Source organism: Ursus americanus, chromosome 24 (assembly GCF_024610735.1).
Source record: "Ursus americanus isolate L20-20 chromosome 24, mUrsAme1.1.p, whole genome shotgun sequence".
Lineage (NCBI taxonomy): Eukaryota > Metazoa > Chordata > Mammalia > Carnivora > Ursidae > Ursus > Ursus americanus.
Genome location: NC_142150.1, coordinates 21,211,904 through 21,234,490, shown reverse-complemented (window position 1 = coordinate 21,234,490; position 22,587 = coordinate 21,211,904). Strand labels below are relative to the sequence as shown.

General features: G+C 40.5%; 1 long non-coding RNA gene across 1 annotated transcript in view; it reads right to left on the bottom strand.

Annotated features, from left to right (window-relative positions):
- The window catches only part of LOC148107855 (uncharacterized), a 44,792-nt gene extending 22,416 nt beyond the window's left edge, over positions 1–22,376 (bottom strand). Inside the window, exon 1 of the long non-coding RNA XR_015721510.1 lies at positions 22,208–22,376. This is a non-coding gene — a long non-coding RNA (uncharacterized LOC148107855). The remainder of the gene's footprint in view (positions 1–22,207) is intronic.
- Positions 22,377–22,587: the final 211 nt, after the last annotated feature.

Sequence of the window (22,587 nt, the reverse complement as noted above, 5' to 3'; positions counted from 1 at the left end):
GAGACATCAGTCACCTTCTAGCTCTATGACTTAGTTTTTCATTGCCTCTATTTGCTCATCTCTAACAGGAATGAAAGCAAAGAAAAATTCTTCCTCTACCCCTCAAGGTCTTTCAGCTGGACTGAAAATTAAATTTGCATGAGACAGCTTAACAGGAGAAAAACCCAAAAGTTTATTATGTGCACACAGAGGTCCCATAATAAAAGTAAGACCTAAAGAAATGATCAAGACAGGTAGTTTTGATACATTGTAGACAAAGAGACAATACATTTGTGAGGAATTGACAGGATAATAAAAATGGTTGTTCGGGAGCTTTCATTAGTAAGGAATTCTAAGCGAAATTTGGGCTAAGGTAGCAAATTATGAAAAAAAGGAACAAGGGGTGTTTCTACAGCTTCCTGGGCTTAAAAATCCCTCTTTGGTGATAAAAATATCTTTTTACTTCTTAGTATAGAGAGAGTATTTTTCACACGGGCGATTCCTTTCCTGCTTTCTGGGGGACACGGGAGGATCTGAGTGTGCTCACACTGGCTGTTTCTTAAGTAATTTTCATTTAAAATAATCCATATGCCAAAGTGGCACATTTGGCGACAGCCTGCCCCTGGCCGCTACATGGGAATAATAAAGTAATAATGACTTCATAATGCCACTAGCCATGTCCTAGGGGACACAGGTAGCCCTGAGGAATGTGGACCCCACACTATGTTCTGCAAGGTTTTAAGGTGCTTACCAAGTCCACCAAATGATTTCATTTCCTCACTTGTAAAAACACATTCCAAATGGAAGTAGCGTCTCTAAGCGCAAGCAGCCTCTGTTCTCTGTTTTCTTGGAAATAGAAGTTTTAAACTAGAAAGCTCGTTTCTCTGAGTCTCCCGTCCCTGACATCCCATCCATGGTTGGCCTCCGTGGGTGACAGCAGAAGTGGGCAATGGACTTCTTGTACCATCTTGGGAAGAGGGAAAGGGACCTGGCAAACCCTCAGGAGGGCAGAAGCCTGACGCTTGTGAATATGCCCTTCACCGTGAGTGAAGGAGCGAAGAGAAAGACGGAGCAGCCGAACAAAAGCCAGAATTGTTTGAGACATGGACCCTTTTCAGAAGTCTTCAAAGCCACCCTTTCACCAAGCCTGGCAGGGGTACAGTATCGGGCCTGGGTGCCCGCCAAGCCTGGCCTGAACTTATTCTTGCTGAACTGTTTGTTGTCTTTATTTGCCAAGACTTAACTAATTGAGCTTTTGTTGGTCTGGCTGCCCCTCCGGAGAACTGGAGCTATTGTTATCTGCTGCAGGAGTCCTTCCATGGAATGGGCCGAGCACTTGACCCAGGTTGTGGCTCATTCCCTTCCCCTCTTCGGGTTGCTCTTTTTCTTTCAGGCCTGTTGTTGTTGTGTTGTTTTATCTGTTCCATCTCAGAGTAAGTGTTTGGAATGAGCTGGTATGAAGTTCACTGACCCAGGGAGAGGATTCCTATCGGGAGGTCAGAAAGTTCCCCAAAAAGGCCTTCATGGAGGCTTCCTTCCCTGATTTTCCCACCATGACTCAGTGAGAGGCACCTGTTCTCAGCTTCTCCCACACAGGGCATGGAGGCTATGAACCAGGGGTTCTCAAAGTGTGGTCCCAGGGGCAGCATCAGTTTCCCCTGGGAATTAGCTAGAAATGCAAATTGTGTGAGCCCTGCTCCAGAGCCACCAAATCAGCCATCTGTATTTTCACAAGGCTTCTGGGTGATCCCGATGTACAACGAGGTCTGAAACCAATGCTCCGGGCTGGGGGTCCTCCCCTTGGGCACTGCTGACAATTTGAGCCAGATGGTTCCTTGTAGTGGGGGTCGTCCAGGGCCCTGTAGGATGTTAGCAGCATCCCTGACCTCTGCCCACTGGATTCCAGCAAACCCCCACCCTCACCCAATGTGACAACCAAAATGACTCCAGTCCTTGCCAAATGTCCTATCTGGGAAGGAGGCAAAATCATCCCTGGTTGAGATAAAGGACAAACTGCTTGTGGTTCCTCTAAGCTCTTGCACGCTCTGTAGCATGTTGACAAACACCTGCCAAACTGTCCGCATGGCTCCTCAGCAGCACTACTGAGGAGCACAAAAAGAGTAACCACTTAATAGCAGATCTTGTTTTTCCATCTTGATGTATCTTCCCCTGGAATCAACCCCCAGGCAACAGCACGTGACTTTGACTTTGATTTAAGAGCGAGTTCTCTGGCTCATCTGGCTTTGTAGTCAAGGAAAACACAACAACAACAACAAAACCTTCACAGTTTGAGCTCTCCCCATCCTTTTATGTTTGTTACCCCCAGGAGAGAGAGCGAGATGAATTGGGAGATTCAAGGATATACCTTATGTCCAGAGTGGAATGAGTGGTTCATCTGCTCATCCACACCTTCACCTCCAAAATGAAAGATTTCCTTGTGCATTTCTGGACTTTGCCGGATGCTCTTTCTGTAGAATTTCCATCCTTGGGTTCTTAGTGTTGCTGCATTTGTGATTTGCATTTGAAGGGAACCCAAACCAGGAAATTTGCTATTCAGCTTTATTCCCACCATTGTCATTTCAGGCTTTTGACAATATTTCCACTTGAGGAAGCTGGGTTTGGCAAAAATCAGTTGGGACTGAGTCAGCCAAACCTAAAGTCAATTGCTCAAACAAACTCCAACTAAAGGTCATAGTTAATTTGCTCATTGGGTTGGACTCTACTGAGCATCTACCATGTGCCAGCACTCTGTTAGGTCCTCAGGAGGTAGCGAGAGAAACATAGGGCCTCTACCTGGGGACGGTTCATTGTCAGAGAAAGGTAGAAGCCATTTCAAACAGAATGCAGGGTCCTTGACATGGACGTGGAAAGCGCAGAGCCCGCTGGGAGTATGCTTCACTGTGGAATCCTCAGCGTCTGGCACATCCTAGGGGCTTACTAAATATTTGTTGAATGAATCTGAGAGGGGAACCATTCTACATGGACTGGGAAGATTAAAAAAAGATCTAGCCCGACATTATGCTACTTAGGTTGTCCAGGAAAAAAGCAAACTTGAGTCGTGCAGAGGAATGGGAAGGGTATCTCAGTTAGAGAAAGTAGCAGGTACAAGGACAGTGGATGGAAATATGTATCATGCCTTGGAGAGACTTTAAGAAGTTCTGCATGAATTGTCCGAAGAAGTGATTATTCTGGTTATATATTGCTCTATAACAAATTACCACCAAACTTAGTAGTTTAAACCAATCATTTTGTTTCTGTTGTCATTTTGTAGGTAAGGAATGTGGAAGGGCTTGGCTGGATGGTTCATCTCTCATTCACTGGCATGAACTGGGGCAAGTGGGGCTGATGATCCACTTCTAAGATGGCTTCTTCATTGACATTTCTGGTGTCGTCTGTTCCTTGGCTTCTCTCTCTCATTATCCAGGGCACTCCATGTGGTCTGGTCTTCTCAAGGCATGGCAGGCTCAGAGCAGTTGGGCTTCTTACATGGCAGCCAGCTTCTTCCAGAGAAAATATTTCAAGAGTGACTGCTCTAAGAGACCCAAGTGAAAGGTGCAAAACTTCTTATGACCTACCCTTGGAAGTTCTAGAATCTACTTTTGCTGTATTCTAAAGATCAAACAAGTCACTACTTCCAGCCCAGATCCAAGACAAAAGAGACAAAGAACCTTCTCTTAATGGGGGAATGGCTTGCATACAGAAGGAGAGGAGAAATTTGATAAAATGGTGCCATCTTGGAGAAAAGCTTCCTCAGCGGGTACCAGGCTAAGGGGTGAGCAGTCTGCCCTGAATTGTGTGAGAAGCCATGGAAAGGTTTAAGCATGGAGTTAAAGCAGTGGTATGATCAGATTTATTTTAGAATTCTCGACCTCTGATAGCTATGGAAAATGGGGTGACATGGGACGAAACTAGGGACAGGGAGGCACGATGTGAGATGTCGGCAGCCTCAAAGAGCAAAAGTGATTTTGGGGGGTAGAGGGCTAATGCCTGGGTGATGGACAGGGCTGTCAGATAGTGAGACTAGGGAATACTCAAGTTATCTGAGGGCTTCTGACACCTTTTCCCACATAACCCCAAACAGCTCCCTTCAAAAGGAGAGAAGAAAGGTATCATTTTTCATTCCAGGAACTGAATGTGGGTAAATGGCAGCTGGCAACTGAGCTTGCCTTCAGAGGCTTAATGGCCACACTCTTTCAGGTTTGTTAGGAGCTGCCACTGAGGAAAACAAACAGGGCTGGTGTGAAGACCATTAGAACAGGCCCTCAGAACAAAGGCTCCATTTGGCAGCTGTTGCTCAGAGCTGAGTGAAATAAACAAAAGAGTTCGTTGAGCAAACATAAAAGGAGCCTAATTGATGCAATTAAGGTGAAATTAAATAAAGGAAGGTTTTAGCCCGAAGTTCATGGAATATTTTTCACAAGGTTGTCACTGGAATAGTCATTTGGGGCTTTTAAACAAAGAGAAGCACAGGATGTGGGAAATTGGCCCATTTGACCCTTGGGAGTGGACCAAGTCAAGTGTGGTGATGTGGCTCCGCGTGTGCAGTTGTTTGGCCCGGGCTGTCCAATCTTGGGGTGGGTTGGGTAGTAGGGTGAGGTCGGTAGGACTGAAGAGGGATGGGACAGACGCAGCCTCTATGGGAACAACTCCACGAGACCAAAATCTCTCGGTTATCCCATTACTCTGGTGTGTTTACTTCCTAACACCACTATCTGGGATTATCTTGTTCATTGCACGCTTGTTTACTGTCTGTCCTCTGCATTCAAACACACACGTGCGCGTGCGCGCACACACACACACACACACACGCATGTGCACACTGTGGACCTCTGGGTCTTCTTGGAACATAGCTTTGGAGATGCCTATCCGGCGGGGTTAAGACCCCAAATGCTGAAACCCACAAGCCAACATTTGTTCCAAACCACCGCCCTGACCCCTCTAAACTGTCCCATGGGAAACTTATGCTTATAAACTTATAAAATCAACTCAAACAAGTACATTTATTTAACAAATAATTACATAGTACCTACTATATGCCAGGTACAATTCCAAACGTTTTATAAATATTAACCTCATCCTCCTCATGATCCTATGAGGTAGGGATATTCTCATCTTCATTTTATAGATGAGGAACAGTGACCGAGAAGTCAAAGAGGTTATCTGAGCCAATACATGCAGAGCCAGGATTTGAACCCACGCCTGTGGACTCTAGTGGCCATACTCTTTAACCCTACACCAGAGCCCCTTGATTATAGTCTAGGAAGTAGCTATGGGAGCTGGATGATGAAGTCCACTGGCTGTGGCTAGTGGGATCTGAGTCCTTGGTCTGCTTCCTACATAACTATACTCTCACCAGCACTGACTGCTAAGTGCAAAGCTCATCCTTCTGCCCTAATGGTGGATCGGAGGAGAGACATCCAGAAAGTCTGAAAGCACACACTGAGCAACTGATATATTGACAATGATTAGAAAGGGGGCCTTTCAGAGTGAAGCATGAATACATGATGAGAAAGTTCCAGCCCTTTACAAATAAAGGTATAAAATGTAAAAAACCTGACCAGAGGAAAATTAAGGGATTAAAAAAGGGGGGGGGTAAACTATATGGGTAACAGGAAAAAACACAAACGTATGGGGTTAAAAAATGTTTTTTAGAAATAATTCCAGTTTAATTACTTCATTTCACAAATGAGGAAAGTGAGGGGTCAAGAGCTGTTAAATTTTAATGTTCATTAAAAATGCCCAAGGAGCTTTGTTAAAAATGTAGATATGAAATATGACCCCTTACCTCCTACCAGACATCATAGATCAGGAAATACCTGATTCATGAATTCCAGTGTGGTCCAGGAATATGTTATTCACAGATATAAAGACAAGAGTTGGTCTTTAGGTGACTCTGATGCAGGTGGCCCAGGAATCACACTTAGAAATACACACCTCGAAATACACCAACTTGGGAATGAAAGACTTTGTTCGAGCCTCGTATCTACTCAGTGACAGGTCCCTCCAAGCATCTGTTTGGATTATAGGGTATCTTTTAAACACTTTTTACAGATCCAGAGCCACTTTTAAGAACATTATCTATAGTATGTATAACTTAGTCAGCATACCATTATCTAATTCTTTTTTCTATGTTTATGATTTAGAAGAAAGCTCAGCATACAAGTTATTGAAGTTCAAGGAAGTTTCCCATAGTTTTTGCCATGTTATGAACAGCACCAAAAGGGTGAGACAGAAAGCATGAGCACATGAGTCAAACCCTTGTTCTCTGACCTATCTGTTCTCCCACAGAATTAATCTGAAAGGGAAGACATCTATTTCCAGAAGTGGGGCAAAGGGAAAATGATAGCCCAAACTCAAGTATTATAATTTGTTCCACTTAGAACTTTTTTGGAATCATTTTTACTTTTTTATGACTTTACTGAATTTAATTTACATACCATAAAATTCATTTTAGGTAAGTGGACGTCCCAGTGAGTTTTAGTAAATTTTATACAATCGTGCACCACAATCCAGTTCTAAACACTTTGTTCACTTGGAAGTTCTCTTGTACTCATTTGCATTCAATCTGCTCCCAGCCCCAGTGGCAGGCAATCACTGATCTTTCTGTCTCTATAACTTTTCCTTTTCTAGAAATGTGCTGTTAAAGAAATCACATAATAAGTAGTCTTTGTATCTGGCTTTTTCACCTAGCATAATATTTTTGAGGGACATCAATGTTGTTGCACATATCCTGTTTTTGTATTGTTAGGTAGCATTCCACCATATGGAGACTCCACATTTTGTTGATTAATTCACCAGTTGAAGGACATTGAAATGTTTTCATTTTTTTTTTTTTTGCTATTTAGAAAAATGCTGCTTGGTCTAACTTATATGTGAAACCTAAAAATGTTGAATATTGTACATCGAGAGAGTAGAAGGTGGTTACCAGGAGTGGGGAGGTGGGGGGATTTGGGAGGATGCTGGTCAAAGAGTGCAAAGTCACAGTGATGCAGAACGAATAAGTCTCGAGATCTATCGTGTAGCGCGATGACTACAGTAACGAACGCTGTACTGAGTGCCGGGAATTTGGTAAGAAAGTAGATTTCAGGTGCTCTCATCATACACAAAAAGATTATATGAGGAAATGATATGCTAATGAGCTTGGCTGTCATAAACATTTCACCATGTATACATATATCAAATCATGTACGCCTTAAATATATATAGCATTTATTGAGAAAAGAAAGGGGAAAGGAAAGGAAAGGAAAGGAAAGGAAAGGAAAGGAAAGGAAAGGAAAGGAAAGGAAAAGTGACTGAACCATTGTGCATTGTCACCAGTGATGTGTGAGAGTTTCAGGTGTTCCCTTGCCTCATCAGCACTTTGTGTTATCGGTTGTTTTTTTTAAATTTTTGTCTTTCTAGTCAGTTTGTAGTGCCAACTCCATAGTGTCGTTTTTCGCTGATGGGACACTACGTTCCGCATCTTTTCTTGTGCTTGTTGCAGCCCATGTGTCTTCTGTGGTGAAGTGTTTGTTTCAAATCCATTGGCCATTTTTAATTGGGTTGTTTGTCTTAATATTGAGTGTAGAGGTTCTTTACATATTCTAGATACAATGCCATTATAAAATACATTATTTGTACAATTTTCTCCCAGTCTGTGGCCTGCCTTTTCATTTTCTTAATGGTGCTTTTTGAAATGCAAAAGTTTTTTATTTTGATGGAGTCCAATTTGTAAATGTTCTTTTCTTTTCTAGATTGTGTTTTTTGATGTCATCTCTAAGAACTATTTCCCTAGCCCAAGATCACAAAGATATTTTCCTGTTTTCTTTTAGAAATTTTATACTTTTAGCTCTTAAGTTTAGGTTTGCATTGGTCTTTATGCCAATATGGCACTGTCTTGATTGCTGGAGGTTTATAGTAAGTCTTGAAGTCAAGTAGTATACCTTAGTCCTTTTTCAAAATTCTTTTGGCTATTCTGTGTTCTTTGTAATTTCATATTAATTTTGGAAATAAATTTCCCAGTTTATACAAACAAAGCTTGCTGGGATTCTGTAGGATTTTGTGTTGAATCTATAAATCAATTTGAGGGAAATTATTATTTAAATAATAATGAGTCCTTCCAATATTGCTATGAAAAGGGTATGGATTTCTATTTATTTAGATCTCCAACTTCCCTCAGCATATTTTTTTGGTTTGAATATCTTTCACTGCTTATGTTAAATTATTACTAAGTATTTTTTTATGCTATTATGAATGACACTATTTTCTTAATCTTATTAAGATTTTTGGATTGTTTAGTATTTCTTCTTGAGCCAGTTTTGATAATTTGTGTCATTCTAGGAATTTTTCCATTTTTTCTTTGTTGTTCGGTTTATTGGCATAAAGTTCTTCATAATATTCCTTATACTATTTTTATTTTTAATTTCTATAGGTTCTATAGTGATTGTAGTATAATGATTTTATTCCAATTTTAATACTTTGTATCTCCCTTTTTTTCTTGGTAAATCTTGCTTAAGGTTTATTAATTTCATTGATCTTTACAAAGAATCAACTTTCAGCATGATTTTATTCTGTTGTTTTCTATTTCATTGATTTCCACTCCAATCTTTATTTTGTCTTTTCTTCTATTTACTGTGGATTTTATTTACTCTTCTTCCTTTATTCCTTCCTTCTTAGAAGTTTCAATTGTTGATTTTAAGTCTTTCTTTAGAATATAAGCATTTTAATGCTATGAACTTTCCTCTCAGCACTGCATTAGCTGCGTACAATAAATCGTGATATGTTGCATTTTTCTTTCAGTTAAATATACCTTCTGATTTTCTTTGTGATTTCTTATAGACTGAGACATTTACAAATGTGTTAATTTCCAAATAGTTGCAAATTTAAAAATTTTTTTCTGTTGTTGATTTTTAATTTAGTTACACTGTACATGGATACTTTTACATTTATTCAGATTTTTTTATAGCCTAGAATATGGTCTATCCTGGAGAATGTTCCATGGGTGCTTAAAAGAATCCACTTTGCTACTGTTGGGTAGAGTGTTTTATGAAAGTGTGTATGTTGGGGTGGAAGGTGGGGGAATAAAATGATGAATAAGACATGATTCTTGCCCTTTAAAAGTTGAAATCTTGCAGAGCAGCAGTTCTCAACTCAGGGCAATTTTGTACCCCAGGGGACATTTGGCAATGTGTGGAGACATTTTTGCTTGTCACAACTGGGGGTGTGCGCTACTGGCATCTAGTGGCTAGATGATCTGCCAACCGTCCTACAATGCACAGGATACTTCCAACAGCAAAGAGTTATCTGGCCCAAAATGTCAATGGTGCCAAGATTTAGAACGTCTGTTGCAGAGGATATAAAGGCATTTTTTATAACTTAGAGGTTGACACAGTCATTTTCATGGTACAACAATTATTGCACTGTGGCTGAAATCAATCAACCCCTTAGCAGTTGCCACATCTCTCATGTGTTTATTTGTTTGTCTTTCCCATTAGACTGTGAACCTCATGAGTGTTGGGATCCACCCAAATCTTTATGGTGGTTAAAAGCAGAGAGAGGATCTGGAGTCAGACAGACTTGGATTTCAATCCTATATCTATATTCATGTTTGACTATGTTTGACTTTGGGCTAATTCTTTGACCTCCTTAAGCCTCAACTTCCTCAGTGGTATAATGTGAATAATGTGCCTCCAATAGAATTACTGGGACAACTAATAAACTAATCAAGGGAGGCAACTGGCACAGTCCTGGCACATACAGATATTACCTTATTATTGTTACTGTTATCTCCAGCACCGAGCCCAGTGCCCTGAAAATATGTGTGAATACATGAATGAGTGACTGAGTCACCATCTCTCACCTTCCTTCCTCCCTCATAGGGCACTGGCTCTACAGAGCTATTTTTATGGTTTGAACACTGCCCCGTCTTACTCCTGGACCAAGGCTTAGTTTCCACAGAGAAGGTCATGTACGCTCATAGAAGATGGGCAGGAGCCCAACAGGACAAACGAGTGCAAGACAAATACAGACTGACCTCAATTCCACCCTTGAGACCCCTTTCAGCCCCATACGAAATAGTCATATGGGGAGGCAGCAAGGTTCTTGCCCCGAAAAGCTCCATGATGCTGTTCAACTGGCATCGCTCTGCATCATCTTTCCTAGTTTTGCTTCAGAGAAGTAGTTCTTTCTTCTTAATGTCCAGTCCCTGCCATGATATTCTCTACCCCATTCCTGAGTCTTGGACACTTCCTCCCCACTGGGAACCTCTCCCAGATATGCCCACTGTCTGACAGGCAACCCTTTTTGATCAATGATAAAGACTGTTGGACCCCTCCCTAAGCACCTCACCTCCTGTCACCATCTACTTCTGAGAGATCTGGCAAAGATCACATCTGTGAAGCAGTTTGCTCATTTTTAAAGTGGTGGGTAAGGGCAAAGCTTTAACATCCTGATTTCTCCCTGTGTTTGCTTGTAAGGAAGGAGTTTATGGTGAAAGAAAAGACACCTCAAGCTTCTGAAGAGCCCCACGGTATATAAAGCAGGATTCACATGGTACCCAAGAATCACTAACAAGCCAGGAAGACAATGAGTAAAGATGAAGTTTAGAAGCAAGGAGGGGTCAAGTCCACTTAACACAGAGTACATGAGTCCATTTCACTATCTGGTTCTTACTGCGTCCTGAGTTTAGCAAACATCTCAGGCACAGACAATATCTGGAGCCATCCCCCTTATTGAAATTGATTTATGGGTCATTGACTGATGTCCTTAATATTCACAACCAAAAAAAAAAAAGCCATTATTGCCTTTATGGAGTTTCTCTCTGTATTTATCTAGAAACTTGCCTTCCCTAATGACAGTATACATCAGAGATCAAAGCTAAGTAAGAACAAAGTGGTCCGAACCTAAAGAAGATAAAGATAAGAGTAGCAGAGAGCATTAAGGACAGAGTGGTGGTCTTATTTTCCAAAAATCTTGAAAAGAATTTCCATTTTCTGTTGTTTTAACATTATAATTTAGAACAAGTAGGTCTACTTCGTTAACTCCAAACATAACAAGGAAAATAGTAAAAACTAACAGTTTTTCTAAAAACTAACATTTTTGAATGTTGAATACATACTGGATACTTTTCTAAATCCTTTAGACGTATAAATTAAATTTATTCACTCATTTAACAAATATTTTTTGACCACGTATTAGGGGCCAGGCCCTGTGTCATGTTCTGGGAGTATAGCAATGAATAAAGTCCTCAAAGATCTCTGTCTTCATGGACCGTCCACTCCCTTGGGGAAGTCCATATACAAGTAGACTACACAGTGTGTTAGACGGCAGAAATCAGTGCTATTGAGACAAATAAATCTGGGCAGAGGAATAGAGAAAATTAGGTGTGGAGTGCTACAATTTTCAATCAAGCGTTCAGTGAATGCTTCACTGCAAAGCTGTCATTTGACCAAAAACTTAAAGGAAATCTCACAATTAATAAGACCAAATCCAAATAGTGTCGCTGTAGGGTGTTCTTGTTTGTTTGTATGTTTTTTACTGAACCTTGGACCAACACCCTGAGCTCCTAGGAAATCTGTATGAAGCTCCACATTGTGTAAAATGATTGAGGCATGGCCAGGCACCAAGCAAGCAAACATGAAGTCGGTCACGCAGTCCCTGGTCCCATTTTGTGAGGATCTAAGAACTGCTGATTTTCCAGGCTACTTGGTGGAGCCAGAGGTGAGCCTCTGAGGGGATGTTGGCATCATGGGCATCTGGAGGGGTTTTCTGTAGACCCATTTTCCCCAGATGGATCACAATGTGTCTCCCCTTCCTGTAATTGCCCTATTCCCCAGAATTGGAATTTCTTACTGCTAGATCTGGACGCTAATCATCAGAGAGCCTCCTTGATGTGAGAAAAAAAAAAAAAAAAAAAAAAAACGAAGGCACCAGGCCTTCCAAGGATCCGGGAAGCCCCAGTCCCTGAGCCCATGAACTGCTTATGACTTTGCTTCGGCCACTTTGTCTGCCCTCAACCTAGGCTCTTGTTTTCCAAGTTCTTTCAGACTCCTTCCCCAAGTTTCTCAGCTATGTCCCCTCCAGCACCTCCTCACTGACTGCCCGAAGCAAAACCAGCTTTGACAGACGTGCATGAGTCATGGTTACCTCAGTTTGACTTTCAATCTAAGGGTCCTCTCTCCCTTATAGCTAATTGTGTTTTAAGACTTATTTTTAACTCTGTGAGTGTAATTTTAAGTATCAAGGGGCCAATAGGCAAGTGAGGCCCTTGGGCAGCTTTTAGAATATTTCGTGTGGTGGATCACATTGGCATTTTGTCTTCTTTGATGTGCGTGATGGGATTGTTTCTCTATCATGATACAAAGGAAGACCCCAGTGCCCTGATCCTTTGCATGTGAGTTGGACAGAAGTGCTGGAAATGTACCTGTTTTCAAAGGGACTAATTGGTGCTTTGTGGATTCACTTCTAGGTTTCTCCTATAGCTCTGTGAGTCAGGGTCAAACTCAGTTTTTCTCAGCCTTTCCACCAATGAGGAGTCTTTAAATAAACGTTCCCCATTCTCTATTATTTAAAAGATTTTGCCTCTCAAACATTTTTTTTTTCAGTAATAATCATAGTGTATGTTCCTGGTATGGAATATATATTCAATAAGTAGCTCAGTATAATGGATAGCTCTTACTTTTTGTCTTTTCAGCCCCTTTCTTTCTGGGAATTACTCCATCTTATATGAGACGTAGTCAACAATAGGGTTCACTTCTCCCACCTCAGGCTGGCCAACTGAGTACCTGATCCCTCTGGTCCAATAACTGATTTGGAGAGGTTATTTAACGCAATGCTGACAAATCAGAGCAATCCCCAGGAAGCTGTTGGAATTGTTAGGTATGCTTTCTTTTCTGGGATGACTAGTGGTAATAATTGCGCAAGTCAAGAGCTGCCAGTGATCATCTTTGCTATCAACTTGCCTGAGAGTAAAACCAACAACCAACACAGACAGATAAAGAGAGGGGAATGGTGACCAAATACTCCAGTTTTCCCAAAACTAAGGGGTTTTCCAAGATGGGGGACTTTCAGTGTCCTACAGTAACCAGAATGGTTGGTCACCCTAGGCTAGAGCCCTAATGATATCATTTGAACACCTGGATTTTGATGGGTCTGAAGACAGTCTATCTTTGTACTGCTTAGTCGTGGGAATCAATAAATTAACTTCTTTCCTTTAGCAAGTCAGATGAGGTTTCTAGCACTTACAGTTTCTTGCTTCCCAAATAAAAGTGAAATTGCTATTAACCTGTGTTGTTTCATTACAGTTTCCATTAGATACAGTCACAAAAGCTCAATGACCACCATTATTTTTAAATTGATGGGACCCTAAAAACTCAGAGTACCCAAATTGGAAACACTGACATGATTCCCTCTTCTCCTTTTATAGATGCTGAATGTAAGTTTTATTCTACCACTGATTCTTATAGTTTAAGTTTCACATTTACTTCCCTGTAGAAGGAAGGAAGGAAGGAAGGAAGGAAGGAAGGGAAGGAGGGAGGGAGGGAGGGAGGGAGGGAGGGAGGGAGGGAGGGAGGGAGGAAGGAAGGAAGGAAGGAAGGAAGGAAGGAAGGAAGGAAGGAAGGAAGGAAATTGAGGGAGGGAGGAAGGAAGGAGGGAGGGAGGGGAGGGAGAAAGAATTGAATAAACTTTCCACAAAAATCTGAGAAAGGAAGACCAAAGTATTTTGGAAGAAGGATTTTAGAAATAGAAATGGACTGGTAATAATTCAACCTTTCCTTCAGAATAAACATGTATGGACTTTTCATCAAATAATTCAACAAACATACCTCCATGCAAGGTACAGTGCATACGGCAAATAGTTCAATGGACGCCCAGGGTCCTGGGGAGTCCAGCTGAAAGCAAGTAAGTCAGGGAGGGATTTGAGAAATGTAGGCTCCACCCGAGGGCATTACCACCATTTTATTGTTCTTCTATCTCTTTCATTATTGCTAAATGCTGCTACTTATCTGGCTATTTCCCTAGGTAGGGCAAATATTCCAACAGATGTGAACCGTGATAACCATTACTTACAAGGGAGAAATAGAACATCTTCACCATAGTGGGAGATTTTAATGCATATACTTTGATAACAAATAGAAGAAGCAGACAAAAATTTGGTATGGATATAGAAGTTTGAATAAAATAATGAATAAACTTGACCTCATTGAAGTATATAGTATATGGTACCAGATAGCCACAGAACACACATTCTTCTGAAACATACACAGAATGTTTACCATATGTTGTTAGGTCATACAGCAAGCCTCAAGAAATTTCAAATGGTTGAGCTAATATAGAATATATTCTCTGAGCACAGTGGAAGTAAGGTTGTAAACATCTTTTTAAAAGAAAAAAGAAAAGAAATAAAAGATAAAATGCCCAACTTCTTGGAAATCGAATAATAGTTTCTAAATAACACATGAAACAAATAGAAATTAGAAAATAGTTTTAATGGAAGGATAATAAAAGCAATATGCATTAAAACTTTCAAGATGTAGCTAAAAAGAGTGTTTAGGGAAATATATTATCTTAATGAGTATTATAGAATATAAGAATGGCTAAAGCAGTGATCTAAGTTTTCATATAAGAAAGCTGGAAAAACAAATTAAACCCAAAGAAAGTAGAAAGGAGGAAATTTTTAAAAATTAAAGAAGTAGAAAGTAAAAGTACAGTAGAGAAAATTAACACAGTCAAATGTTGATTTTAAAAAGATTAACAAATTGATAAATTTCTAGCAAACTAAGAAAGTAAGAGAAAAAGCACAAATTATGAAATTGGGACTGAAAAGGGGGACATCACTACAGACATTAGAAAGACAATAAGAGTATCTTATGAACCGCTCTGTTTACATAAATTTGACAATTAATATGATGGACAAATTTATTGAAAAACACAAGTTAGAAAAACTAACAGAAGAATAAATTAAAAATCTAAACAATCCTATGTAATAAAATTGAATCAATTATAAAAGTCCTTCTTTCCCATTAAGAGAACTTTGTTTTAACCTAAGTTGGTTCACCAGTTTATGCTTCCAAACAATAAGCAGCAAACAAATCTAATCAAATCTTACAGAAACTCTTCTAGAGAATAGAAAAAGAAAAAATAATTCTCACCTGTTTTTAGGAGTTCAGAATAACTTTAGACCCAAAATCTGACAATGAATTTATAACAATGGAAAATCACAGACTACTTTCTCTCCTAGACATAACTGGAAAAATTCTGAACAAAACATTATCTATTAGAATCTAATATTGTATAATAAGGATAATACACTATCACCCAATTGGGTTTATTGCAAGAATACATGTATAGTTTAACATTTGAATATGAATCCATGTAACTTACACACTGATTAAAAAAAAAGGAGGAAATCACATGATCATCTTAAAGATACAGAAAAGACTGATAAATGTAAGACCAATTCATGATAAGAAAAAATCCTCAGGGGCGCCTGGGTGGCACAGCAGTTAAACGTCTGCCTTTGGCTCAGGGCGTGATCCTGGCGTTCTGGGATCGAGCCCCACCTCAGGCTCCTCCCCTAGGAGCCTGCTTCTTTCTCTCCCACTCCCCCTGCTTGTGTTCCCTCTCTCACTGGCTGTCTCTCTCTCTGTCAAATAAATAAATAAAATCTTAAAAAAAAAAAAAAGAAAGAAAAAATCCTCAGCACACCAGGAATAAAATGAAATTTTCCCAATTTATAAAGAACACCTAAAAAGCCAACAGTAAACAACATAACCAATGGAGTTATATTGAAAGCTTTCCCCATGAAATCAGGAATAAGACAAAGATGTTACCAAATTTCAACACTACAGGCAAGAGCTATAGCCACTGCAGGTGCATTTCTATATGCTCGCCACCAAGAAATAAAAAATGAAGCTTAAAAATATCACCACTAACAATAGCATAAAAAAATCAAGTACCTACAATCAATCTAATGACAGGTATTTAAGACTTCTACATCAAAACCTATAAAACCTTATTGAGAGAATCAAAGAAGACATAAGTGAAGGAATATAACTTACTCATGAACTGACTCTATATTGGAGACATGTCAGTTCTCCTCAGATACATCTATAGATTGAATATAATCCCAAATCAAACATCAAATTAATTCTGAAATTTATGTGGAAATACACTGGGCCAAGAAAAAACAAGGCAATCTTAGAGAAAGAGAACGAAGATGGAAGCCTTACCCTACCAAATACTGAGACCTATTTTTTAAACAAACTGGTAATGGTAGGAGAGTAGCAGAGACCAAGGGTAGAGAATAGAAAATCTAGAAATAGTCCCATATATAATTGTCCAAAGATGACAAAGATGTTACTACAATGCCAAGAGGGAAAAGATGCTCCTTTCAAAGAGGCATGCCACATAAAAAGTCATTAGAGAACCAGATACATGGATACAAATAAATCTTTCTCCAACTACAGACAAAAATCAGTTGCAGATAAATTTTTAGATCAAAATATGAAAAGGTAAACAATAAAGCTTTTCGAAGGAAACAGAATATAATGTCTTCATGACGTTGGATGAGCAAAGATTTCTCAAATATGGTATAAAACTGCTAATCATAGAAGAATGTTTAAGTCAAAATACCTTAAAATTAATAACTTGTTCAAAAAAGACACCATGAAAAGTGCAGGAGACAAGCCACCGAGTGGTAGAAGGATTTGATATACACACATACACAAATACTTCTTTTTTCATATGTAACAAGACTGCGTATCCAGGAAATATCCACATCCCCATATCTGGGTCTAACAGAAACCTCCTATCCAGAAAAAGGACTGGTTTATACAAATTAATTTTTAAAAGACAAATTTTAAAAAATCAAATAGGCAAATGACTTGAATAGGCTATTCTTAAAAGAAGATATCAAGGTGGTTAATAAAGACAGGAAAATGTGTTCAATATCGTTCGTCATCAAAGAAATGTAATTAACATAGCCAAGTGACTCACCCACATATCCATCACCGGGAGGGCTCCCTGAGCAGCGAGCAGCTCATGCAGTCACAGAGGGCTCCCCTTAAAAGGACCCTGCACTTGATTTAAAGCTTCACTGTTGCTGTCTTGAAATTTCTAATAATTTTAAGTAAGGGGTTCCACATTTTTATTTTGCACTGGTTTCCACACACTGTATAGCCAGTCTTGCCCTCTATAATGGCTTAAATCAAAAGACAGACATCGGGGAGGATGCAGAGTGGCTAGAAAGCTCATATATGTCTAGCAAGTGTAGAAAGTGCTTCAATTACTTTGGAAAACAGTTGAACGACGTCTGTAAAAGGGAACGTAGGTATCACATGTAAGCCAGCACTTCCACTCGTAGCTGTGTCTCCAACAAAATGTGTGCTATGTTCACCAAAAGATACGCCCAGGAAGAGTCATCGTGGCACTGTTCGCTATAGCCCCAAACTGGAAACAATCCCCTGTCAATCAATAGTAAAATGGATACATGCGCTTTGGTATATGTATATAGAATACCATACATCACTGAGGCAACACAATAATATGAATGAATCTCACAACAAAAATCCCCATAAGGGAAGCCAAACACACACACAAAGTATACAGTGTATGATTCCAATTATAAAAATTTCCAAAAGATGCAAAAATAGATCGATTGCTTTTAAAAGTCGAAACACTGGTGAGCGGTAGAAATCAGAAGAGGACTTGGGAAGGAGTGCTGGGTGCGGCATTGCTTCCTCATCTGGGTACTGATTACACGGGACTGTCCACTTGGTGAGGTTTCATTCATCTGTGCAGTGGATTTGTGCACTTTCTGGTATATATAAATGTCGTAACTCAACAAGTGGTTTTTTTGTTTTGTTTTGTTTTGTTTTTTTAAGGCCGAACACTTGCAAATTGCAGGGACCCAGGGAAGGCTGCCCTCAAAGGCACTGCAGTGACATATTGATTATTTTGAATTGAAGCTACTTGGGAAAGAACAGGTACAGGGACACTTAGGTCCCCTCTGGTCTCCCCCAAAAGCAGCGAACAAATCTCCATGTGCAAAATACCTTCTCTGTACTAAGAAGCCAAAAGACATCCTCACGACCAGAGAGAGTGACTTGGAAGTCCAGAAAGCTATAACATAAACCCAGTTACTCTTATATTAATCTCCTATGTCAGCTCAAATTCTGCTTGGAATTCCTTACTAATTAAAGCTCCCAAACACCTGCCTTCCTTATCCTGTACATTTCTCACAGATCTCCCGTTTCTTTGTCTAAAATGTCTAAAAAACTGCCTTCCTTGGTCACTTCTTTGGGTCTCAATTCGATTAGTGGACCTCGGTGTGTATGTAATTCAACTTTGGGGTTTTTTTCTCCCATAAACTTGTCTCCTGTAATTCTTAGCCCAGCTAGAAGACCATGGGTGTAGAGGAAGAATTCTCCCTCCCTGACAAAATCGAATGCTTTGTTTTCACAATCATTTTCTCTGCCATACACGTAGTTTAGAAGACAAAATCTGAACATCCAATCTCGGGCCTCTGCCTTCCCAGGCTCTTTGATCTCAGCCAAGTTATTTACACTCTCTGTGCCTGAGTTTCCCGGTCAGTAAAATGAAGATAATAATAGAGCTCTTCTCAGAAGGTCGTTGAGGAAATGACATGAGGTCACAGGTGGAAAGTGGTGAGAACAATGGCAGGCACTTAGGGAAGTCTCAACAAATGTAAGTTGTTGCTGTTTCTGTCCATTTTGGCCCAACCCTCTTCAGACAACAGATGGCTGGTGCTTGGGGAAGTAGAAATAAGAAATCATAATATATTTTAAAAAATCATCTTGCTATACATCCTTAGAATCCAAGACTTGATTTTTATGAAGTCTTCTTAGCCTTTGCGCTTTGGAGATACAAACATTCAGATGGACAAGAAAATAGGAGCCCCGATGCTTGTGCCTTGGGGGAGTTTCCTCCACCATCAATCCATCAGTGGGGTCCTAACCGACTAAATCCCAGATTAGAATGAAGCGTGCTTTCCCATGGTCTCGTCTTCAGAAAGATGGCCCAAAGTAGGCAATTTAGAGGGAAGAAGCTCTCTTGTCCTTGGTGTAAGTGCTTCCTCAATGCAGTATTTTTGCTGGGGTAATTCTGCCCCTGGGATCGCACCCTTTCTCTGCTCTACCTTTTGGGAATTCCAATACCTTAAAAGCCAGCTCTGTTCTTCTCTTCTTGGACATCTGCCAAGCTAATCTCCCGACATCGAAGAGTATTATGAAAGTTAAGCTGCATGAAGAGGAGTAATAATTCTGTCCTACCTATACGGCTCAGGGTCAGTACGGCCTTTATAAATTTGTGTGGTTTTTTTGGCAGCTACCAAATACTTTTTCTGGCCGCCATGACTTTACCCCTGTGTTACCACATCATTCAGCTATTTATCCAGTTTAGTGGAGTTGGCTGAGGAACCGTGCCAAAAATTGTTATTAGGAGGCTAATCTTATTTACCCCTAAGCAACTAAAGGATTCTCAAAGTGGCTCTCTCTCTGAATTTTTTTTAAGCCTTAAGAAAAGTCTCATTTTTCCTTCTCTTGTTGAAGCAAGATAAGGAAACAGAGTTCCAAAGCAGTGAAGTCACTCGGAGTTGACGATGGGGCCAGAACTAGAATCCGCCATAGCTCTCTGCAACTCTCAGATTTTAAGATCTGAATTTAGGTGAAAGAACAATTATGAAGTGAATGCAGAGGTGAGAGTCAGCGGTCTGTCTTCACTGCGAATCACACAGGAGTGATTTTTTGTGCGGGATGCTGCAGTGTGTCCTATCCAGGCGAGGGGACGCAGGTCCCTCTGGACTCCCCTGGGTGCAGCCTGGATGAGGCAGGCAGAGCGTCACTGGCCTGACAAAGGAAAAGTTCTCCCTAAGGTGCTTTAAACACCAACATCATATCCTTCCATTTGAATCCATCTTCAAAAGCTGGTTAATAAAGACTGTTGAGCTTCAGGGGTCAGACTGGAGTTGTGTGAGATTCCTTGGGCCTGTCAACAGGACGCTGTTAATAATTCCAGTAATTTGATGAGCATGCCTGAGGGGCTCTGGGCTGCTGGCGTCAATATCTACAAGGGGTGGAGAGGGAGTGTGTCTCTCGCCAGCGGTGCATTGATGTCATGCCAGCTCTGGTGACTCAATTTCTCTACATCACGGTACTTTCCTTTTTTTCCCTCCTGAGAGGTCTGAGACTTTCCCTTCCTTATTCATCCCCACTTCTTTCTGTATTAAAAAATGTCCAAAAGGTTCTCTTGATATTTGTTTCTACTCCAATCAGCAAAGATTTCAAATCCGAAAGCGTGTAGATTTCCTTAAAACTGAGGGGAAATAAAGCTCATCTTTGGAACCATCCCTTCTCCCTGTCCATAGATGGGTTAGAATGAGGAATGTTGGTCCTGTTTTGTCTTCTGGAATATCATTCCATGCAATGGGGGAGAACTGATCAACTAAATCCACATAGAGGGCCAACAGGTGTCCTAGAGCACGGGCCCAAAGGCAGATTAAACCTTGATTTATTACAAAATGTATAACTGTCAGCAAGCACTGAACATCCTGTAGTCCCCGTTTTCTCATCCGTAAAATAGATCTACTACTACTACTACTACTACTACTACTACTGGCTTCATAGAGTTATTGTCAGGAATAAATGAGGTCATGGATATAAGACAAATGAGTGAATGCTGCCACTTTGTAAGCATCTGTGTAACGTAACTTTTACAGAGTAATTGTTAATTCTTCCTGAGATGGTTGGGTGGGAAAGGAATAGAGATGTTTCCATCTTACAGGGGCAGAGTAGACTGTGTTAGAGGAAAGCGCTTTCCATTAATGAGCCCATGTAGCCTCAGATGAGGAGAAAAAGCTCACTCTTCAGATTCTTTATTCTTTTTTCTTTGACATAGAGCCAAAACCTGGCTGGAGCTTTATCCCCCCGCTCATGCCAGCTCCAACATAAGTCCCCAAGGGCCCAACTCAACCACTTTTCAGCTCTGAAGCCAGATCACGTTCCCCGTTTCCACTGTTTAAATGCCCAGAGAGACAACTTCTGCTCTTATTTTTCCTAGGAATTGGCAAGACCTGATTCTACACGGCCCTGCCGTGATGAAGGGCATTTGCCTATGGATTCAGGAGCCCGAAGTCCTTCTCAGAGGCAGCATAGCACAGTGTCTAAAAGCTGGATGTGACAGTGTGCCGTGTGTCCTGGCTTTTCCACGACATTTTAGGGTATGCATATAGTCCGGGATTAATTAGTACTAGCACCCATTTCCACTCTCAAATCTGTCCCAATCTGAGTTTTTAAATATGATATCACCTTAACTCTAGAGTCAGAATGTCCAGACTCAAATCCTAGATCCACTACATACCATCTGCATGGCAAGTTACTCCACTGTGCCTCAGTTTCCCCTGCTGTAAAATGGAGATGATGATAATAACAGGAGCTACCCTTGAAACCGTCATGAGATTTAAATGTGTTAACACTGATAAAATGCTCAGAATTGCACCTGTCACACGCTATGCACTATGTCGGGGTGAGGCACTGTTAAACTCTTACCGGTGAAACACTGGATACCCCAGCCCCATTTAAAAATTTATTAAATGAGAAGTGTGACATCTGCTGTCCTTATATTATAGAGTCCTTTAGGGGTCAGAGGAAATATTGCAGTTAAAACATATGAAGCAGTTTCTGATTCATGGCATTATTGTTTTTCTGGAAGTTTGAATAACACCAGAAGTAATAGAGTATGAAAGAAAGAGCACTGAACAGATTGTTGCTGTGGATTCCTTTCCCGTGTTCCTTTTTTTTTAAATTACTCTAAGTTTTTTAATAGATAAGACATTTACAAATTCTATTGACGTCCACATCCCACTCCCATTCTTCTGTCATTCCTAGACATCATGCCAGCATCTTCGTCTTTTCACAAGTGTGTATTTTTGTGAAATACGTAGTTTTGTGTAGTTCTGTGTTTTTAATGTTCATTGGTTATATATGACACTATTTCTTAATATTTTCCTGTGGCACTGTATTTTTAAGGTTCATCCATATTTTTATGTGAACGTGTAATTTTTTGCATATGACGCCTGCTTAATACCCTACGGTGTGGGCCATGTTTTATCAGTAATGGACACTAGGCTGCCCCCCAACTCTCTGCCACCATGAACAGCACTGCAATGAACAATTAGCTCACCGATCCCTGTATTAGTCAGTTTTGCTGCTACGATAAAAGCAAACCAAAATACCTCGGTGGCTTTACAACCACAAAGCTTCCTTTCTCGGTCACGCCACACGTTCCAGCTGCTGGCAACAGGCTCCTTCCTGTTCCACGTATCTTCATTGCAGCATCCAGGCTCAAGAAACAGCCCTTATTTGGGACAAGTCCTCCTGGCAGAGAAAAACAGAGCAAGAGAGTTGGAGGACACAAACAACTGCATTTGAAGCTTCTGCTCCAACTGGCGTACAGAATTCCCACTTCTGTTTCATTGGCCAAAGCAAGTCACAGGACCGAGCCTGTCCGTCCCACCCCATCCCCCCACCCCAGGCTGAGAAGTACAGCATTGTACTGAAAATCATTTGGATATGGGTGGAAGTCCTTTTATGGGGAAAGGGGAACAAATAATTG